Here is a 7,485-nt window from a genome sequence, read left to right on the forward strand (position 1 = left end):
TTTTGTCAGCAAGGACTAAAAAGGTTCGAAGACATAGAGTGTCTACTCGTTTCCAGGAGCAGCAGGGTCGTTGGAGGTGTTTGGCGGTGCAGACGAGCTTGGAGGTGCTGAAGCAGGTGGCGGTGATGTAGCATCGTTGTCTTCATCAATGATCTTGCAGTAACTGTGGCAGCAGATGAAGAAAACTCAGAGTCTTCAAGTGATGGTGTGTTACACATCGCAGCCCTTCTGGGAGGTGTGGTGTCAAACTTGAAACGCTCTGTGAAGCCATCCTCTTCAAGTTCAGCTTCAGTACATATCATTGAGAGCCCTTTCCATGTACGACGGCACGTTTCATGTGTAATGAAAGCATTCTTGGTGGCTAGGTTTCGAAGACGATTGACATCCACCAAGAGGCTCTTCATCTGACGCTTTAGCCAGTCGTGATGCCTATCTTGCTTTTGGTGAAGGGCCACAAGAAGCTCTCGGTCATTGAGGACACGAGCACGCTTCTTGGGTCTTGGAGCATTTGTGCCGTCTGTGGCATCAGTAGATGCTGGTGCACGGGTAGTGCCAGCCAACGGATATACCCTGGATATGGCTTCAACACCTTCAACATTCTGCGTGAAGCTCTGGTGTTCTGCATTCTGAAGACTTATCGGTTGCTTGGCAGGCTCAGGATATATTGCTTCAGCAGAGATATCCACATCTGGCAAGAAGATCCGATGGTTTCGGGCAGAGGGCTGATACGAGATCGCAGAGTGCAGTTTGATTAGCCTCATCACCCAAGGAGCATAGAACTTCAAACCAAATAATTCTGAGCCTGACGCTGCAAGTTGGCGTATGAAGAGATCCTGTGCGTTGAAGCATTTGCCATGCAGGATATAGAATATGAGAGTCTTCATTGCACCCTCAATCTTGGCATGTGGAGAGTGTCCCTTAATGGGCCAGAGAGTCCGCCGGATGATGTGATATATGGTCCTGGGCAGGTACTCTAGGTCTTCAACGAAGAACTCAGTAGGATAGGGTGCATCATGGGGCAATGGCTTCATCATTGAGAGCATCTGACTCATATTGGGTTCAGGCCTATGGAATATGCTCTCAATAGCTTCAGAATGTAGTTGACAGCCTTCCTCGAAGAATTTGCCTGGAGTGGGCAGGCCGGTGAGCTCAATGATATCAAATGCATTGGCTTCATGATGGACATTGCCGGTCATCCACTCCAGGATCCAAGTCTTCGGATCTCTGTTGTATCCTTTTATATGGAGGGTGGCATAGAACTGAAGCAGAAGCTCTTCATTCCAGTGCTCTTCATCAGTCACAAACGGCAGCAGACCCACTTGCCTGAAGCAATCCAGTGCTTCCTCTAAGCAGGGCAGACCAGCAATGGCTTCAACCTCAAGGCGCTTGTGCGGGAAGATGCGACCTTGGTTGTATAGGATGCATGAATAATAGCTGCGCTGAGAATAGCTCCAGAACCTGTCTGATACAATCCTTTCCCTTGAATAGGGGTTCTTGGAGCTGTTGAAAAATGTATTGTCTGCCTTGAAGTTGTTAATATCAAAGGAGCCAGGTGCTGATGCAGGACCTGGGAACCTTGGAAGCCTTGGGACTGGCTTCTGAACATGAGGCATGTGCTCAATATGATAGTCGAATTGAGGACCTGCAGCAGACTCAGGAACAGAAGTGTCTGGCTCGGTAGCTTCGCTGTCCGCTGAAGCATTTGGTGGGGCGGGCTCCACATTGGCTTCAGTGTTTGTGGTGGCAGCCGTAACATTTTCTTCCTCCGCTTGTGTAGTTTGAGGGACAACCTCAGGCACGTTCTCCTAGAGAACTGCATCTTGATGGAGCGGGGGAGTGGGTTCTGGTGGTGCTTCTTCATTGTCTTCGGCTGATGCAGCCGGAATTTCTGCAGTATGAACTTGAGGCCGTGGACCTTTTCGAAGCCTACGGAACACAGAGACGCTTGTGGGGTCGGAGTGGGCTGGACCTCAAAGTCTTCTTCCTCCTGAGGGCGATCCGCCCATGACTCATCTTGTGCCATTGGCGTCAAAGGACGACCAATACTGATGAGTTCGCTTGTTTCAAGCTGAGGAAGGGCTGCATCATCTTGTATATTGTCTTGGTGACCAATGTCTTCAGCAGCTATGGGGTCGGCTGCTGGAATATCTTCAGCTTCAGGAGCCTCTGTGGGAGCAGGCTCATGAACTGTCAGTCGTCTTTCTGCATTGGGGTGAATGATAGAGAGGGGTTCAACCATCAAGGGCTCTGTGGGAGCAGCCCGAGCTTTCTTAATCTTGCGCTTCTTCTTTGTTGGGTCAGAAGGAGAGGCTGCAGAGTGTTTCCTCTTTCTAGCTTCAGCCTCTGCATTCCGTGTCTTCTTGAGCTCAGAAGCGGTTGACCGGCTCTTTGGCTTCGAGCCAGCCATGGCGGTGGGGAAGACAATCGGAACAGCTTCTTGCCTTGGTGCCTCTGGTTCATTCACAGCAGGCTGCTTCTTCTTCTCCACGGCCATCTTGGGGTCGATGCCAGGACGCCCAAGCGCCTTGCGCTTCTCGGCCTCATTGTAGGCCTGCACACATCGTTCTGCCAGAGACTTCATCCGCTCACGTGAGCCCTGAGCTTTAGCACGCTTCTTCAAAAAAATTTCTTTTCGCTCATGCAGCATGGTTTTGAAGCTCTTCACTTCCTGCACGCTGAGCCTGGCCATGTACTTCTTGAACTGAGCCTTTTCATGATCAATTTTCTACTTCAGCTCAACAATGCGCTGAGCAATGGCCAGTTCTGAAGCAATTGCGCCTTGGAAGGCGACGCTGAGGCCAACGGGCAGCTGCAGATCTTCGAAGCTTATGTCCGGTGAGGCAAACCATTCATCGATGAAGTTGTGGATAATGGCAACATCAAAGAGAGGTAGGTTGTTAAAGATTTCTGCTTCTTCCTTACTTTTGATGAGATGTTCAAGAGCGTCATCTCCAAGATCTTCATCGCTTGATAGATCAATGGCTTCGCTGCGCAGAATGGCAGCAGCAGTGAGCTCTTTGCCTGTTTGTTGCTGGGGCTCCTTTTCCTTCTGGGGCTTGGAGACGCGGGAGACGTCTTTACACTGCACACTGACTTCAGGAGGTGCAGTTTTCAATGGCTTCGCCCTTGAGATTTTTGAGGCAGGGTCCGGCCTTGAAGCTTTTGGTTTCTTCGTCTGCTTTGGCTTCGGCACAGCAGGGGCTTCATCAGACTCGGAGTTAGCTGGGGGGTCATTCACGGCAGTCCCTTGGACTAATATGTGGGTGATCAGGCCCTCAAGATTGGCAAACGGACATATGACATTGGGTTCTGCGCCGCACGTGCCATCTGCCCTTGGTGCGGAGGGACCAGGGTTGAAGTCTAACCCAAATTTCTTCTTGTTTAGCTTCGCTGACTGTTGGGCAAACTGAAAGTTGCACTTGAAGAGATTGTCGTCACGACACCAGAGGAGTGACGACGGATGCGCATCATCAGGCTGTGGTCCTCGGACCATGCATGGGTAGAAGCCTTGAGCAATGGCTTCATCTCTGGTCTTGGGTACGAGATTCTTGTATAAGATGTCCCCCCATGGCTTCTTGATGGTACATTTCTCAGCATACTCCTGAGTGACAAAGCGGTATTTGAACCACTCTTCTGCCCAATAGCGTCGAATCCATTGGATTCGGGTCTTGCGCTGCCCATAACTTTCTTCTGGATCTGTTTTGTACATTTCTGCCAAGTCTTCAGGCAGATATTTGGAAGTTCCCTCACGTCTTTGTCTGCCCCCCTTCCTTGCTGCTGCTTCTGAAGCCATAAACTTTAACTTGAAAGGATTCAAAACTTTCAAAGGCTTCAAAAGCTTTCTTTTTCTGGACCAACAGGAACTGGCTTCAGGAGAGTTTATGTGATGCTGTAGGAATTCTGCAAATGAATGCAGACTATGAGAACCGAAGGATTCTCCCACGGACATGTACCTGTGACAGCATTAAGGTGCGAGGGAAGGGGAAGAGGTCATATGCATTCTCAGAAGGTTCTGAAGATTAATCAGTTTAGAAGACATTGACCTCATCGTGCGAAGACATTCACTCATAGATAAGAAGTTGGTTCCAGATTTGTACGAACCCACATATCAGTACAAGTGAGGAATCTAACTACTTTATGAAGCACAAGTGAATATACTAGGCATGTTATGAGATGCAACGAGAGATCTAACTAGTGTGAAGATAAACTTCTTATGGTAGAAAGTGACAGAACCATGAGATCAAAAGAGGCTGTAAAAAGAAGTTTTATTTACCACACTGGGAACTGCTAGATGGAAGTGGGAGATGATGCCGAGCAGTTCAGTCCTCCGTGCCCTAACTTGGCGACGGAAGACACCTACGGCGACGGCGGAGAGGACGATGTCCACAGTCGGCGTGAAGACGGCGTCGGAGAGGTTGCGGCAGCGAAGTGCTTCGTCGCCGGCGTCGTCGACAGCTAGCGGTGGCGCTAGGGTTCGTGCGAGGGTGGAAGAAGGAGATAATGACCGCGGTAAGTGTGAACTTATAGGCGCAGGGGCGGCACTGCGCTATTACTCAGGTGCCCCTGGCGATTCGCATTTGAGTAGTATGTGGCCATCATGCGGTATTTTGGGGGCAGTTCCACATCCCACGCATGCCTGGATTGTCAGGCGGTCGTTCCTACTTCTCCGGATTTTATGTGGAGGAAGGAGCATTGAAGACGGACTTTATGGTTGTCTCTGTATCTTCTGCTGACAAGGACTCAGTGAAGACATTCGACAGTTTCAATAGAATGCATATGACTTGGAGAGATAGAACTTGAGATGGAAAGCATAGAGAGATTAGGGTCCGATCACATTCACTTAGTTCAAAAGATTCAACCAAGAAGACATAGCTATAAGTGAATGCTGTAGAGGACAGAACACTAGTATATATATATCTATATAATCAACGTAGTGAAGATAATCATGAAGACATGTTGAGTTCGAAGCCAAACCAAATGTGAAGATATTGCAAGGTAATGCCATGAGTGAAGCACTTCAAAATGGAACGTTTGGTGGTGGAGTTACCCACTGTATAGGAAGTATTAGACCCAGACACGGCGCACAATTATCGTGGCACTCTGAAGTCAAATTCCATATTAATTTATTCACACTTAGAATGTATGTCTTCATTGATTGAAGATATACTTTACTTTGTGTGTTGCACATCTAAGTCATCAATATGCATAAGTGTTAGGATGTGTGCCTGATCACAGGACATTTGAGGATTCCAAGATGTTTAGCTCACACCGTAACTTGCAAAATCACTTCTCATCCAAGGGCTTGGTGAAGATATCTGCCAATTGTTCTTCAGTGTTGACATGTATGATATCAATGTCTTCCTTCACAACATGATCTCTGAGAAAGTGATGACGAATTCCAATGTGCTTTGTCTTCAAGTGCTGAACTGGGTTGTTGGCAATCTTGATGGCGCTTTCATTGTCGCAGTAAAGTGGCACTTGCTTCAGATGAATGCCATAGTCCTTGAGTGTTTGCTTCATCCATAGAAGCTGAGCGCAGCAAGATCCAGCAACAATGTATTCAGATTCAGCAGTGGAGAGAGATACGCAGTTCTGCTTCTTTGAAGACCAACATACAAGTGATCGTCCTAGAAAATGACATGTGCCTGATGTAGACTTGCGATCAACTTTGTCACCAGCATAATCAGCATCCGAAAATCCAACCAAATCAAACTCTGAGCCCTTGGGATATCATAATCCTAGAGTTGGGGTGTGAGCCAAATATCAAAGAATTCGCTTCACAGCTAAGTGATGTGACTCCTTTGGTGCCGCTTGAAATCGAGCACACATGCAAACACTAAGCATAATATCTGGCCTAGATGCACATAAATAAAGCAAAGAACCAATCATGGAACGGTATACCTTTTGATCGAACTCTTTACCATTGTCGTCAGGACCTAGATGATGTTTGGCTGGCATTGGTGTTGTGAAGCCTTTGTAGTCTTGCATACCGAACTTCTTCAGGCAATCTTTGAGATACTTCTCTTGAGATATGAAGATGCCATTGCGTTGTTGTCGTATTTGAAGACCAAGGAAGAACTTCAGTTCCCCCATCATGGACATCTGATATTGCTCTTGCATCATATATCCAAACTCTTCACTGTACTTCTGATTGGTGCAGCCGAAGATAATGTCATCCACATATATTTGGCACACAAATAGTTCACCATCATATGTCTTTGTGAAAAGAGTGGGATCTAGGGAACCAGGTATGAAGCCTTTGCTCTTCAGGAAGTATTTGAGTGTGTCATACCAGGCCCTAGGGGCTTGTTTGAGGCCATACAGTGCCTTGTTGAGCTTGTATACCATGTCAAGATGTTTTGGATTTTCAAAGCCAGGTGGCTGTGCAACATACACTTCTTCTTCAATCTTGCCATTGAGAAAGGCACTTTTCACATCCATTTGATATAGAAGTATGTTATGATGATTTGCATAGGCCAGTAGTATGCGTATAGCTTCAAGCCTTGCCACGGGAGCAAATGTTTCATCGAAGTCAATGCCCTCCACTTGAGTATATCCTTGAGCAACGAGACGAGCTTTGTTTCTGACAACTTGACCATGCTCATCTTGCTTGTTGCGGTATATCCATTTGGTGCCTATTATGTTGTGCTTTCGTGGATCAGGACGCTTAACCAGTTCCCATACATTATTCAGCTCAAACTGTTGAAGCTCTTCTTGCATAGCTTGAATCCATTCAGGTTCCATGAAGGCTTCTTCAACTTTCTTGGGTTCTGATATTGATACGAATGCAAAGTGCCCACAGAAATTTGCCAGCTGAGTTGCCCTTGAACGAGTGAGTGGACCAGGTGCATTGATGTTGTCAATTATTCTGTCAATCTGCACTTCATTGGCAACACGAGGATGTACAGGGCGAAGACTTTGCTCTTGCTGATCTGTGTTGTTGTTGGGAGGAATGTCTTCAGGCTGAGCATTGTCTTCATGTTGATCAGGTGCTGAGATGATAAGTTCTTTTTCAGGATGAGCTTCAGAAGGTATAATCTCTCCAGTTCCCATAAGCTTGATTGATTCACTAGCTGGAACTTCATCTAGCACATTTGGCAGTTGCTCTCTTTGTGAACCATTTGTCTCATCGAACCGCACATCCACTGTTTCAACCACTTTGTAATGAAAGAGATTGAAGACTCTGTAGGAGTGCGAGTCCTTTCCATATCCAAGCATAAAGCCCTCATGTGCTTTAGGTGCAAATTTTGAAGTGTGATGTGGGTCCTTAATCCAGCACCTTGAGCCAAATACTCTGAAGTAACTGACATTTGGCTTCTTGCCAGTTAGGAGTTCATAAGATGTCTTGTTCAGAAGCTTGTGAAGATAAACACGATTGATTGTATGGCATGCAGTGTCAATGGCTTCAGTCCAGAATTTTCTTGGAGTCTTGTATTCATCTAGCATCATTCTGGCCATCTCAATGAGTGTTCTGTTCTTGCGTTC

Source organism: Triticum dicoccoides, chromosome 3A, assembly GCF_002162155.2.
Source record: "Triticum dicoccoides isolate Atlit2015 ecotype Zavitan chromosome 3A, WEW_v2.0, whole genome shotgun sequence".
NCBI lineage: Eukaryota > Viridiplantae > Streptophyta > Magnoliopsida > Poales > Poaceae > Triticum > Triticum dicoccoides.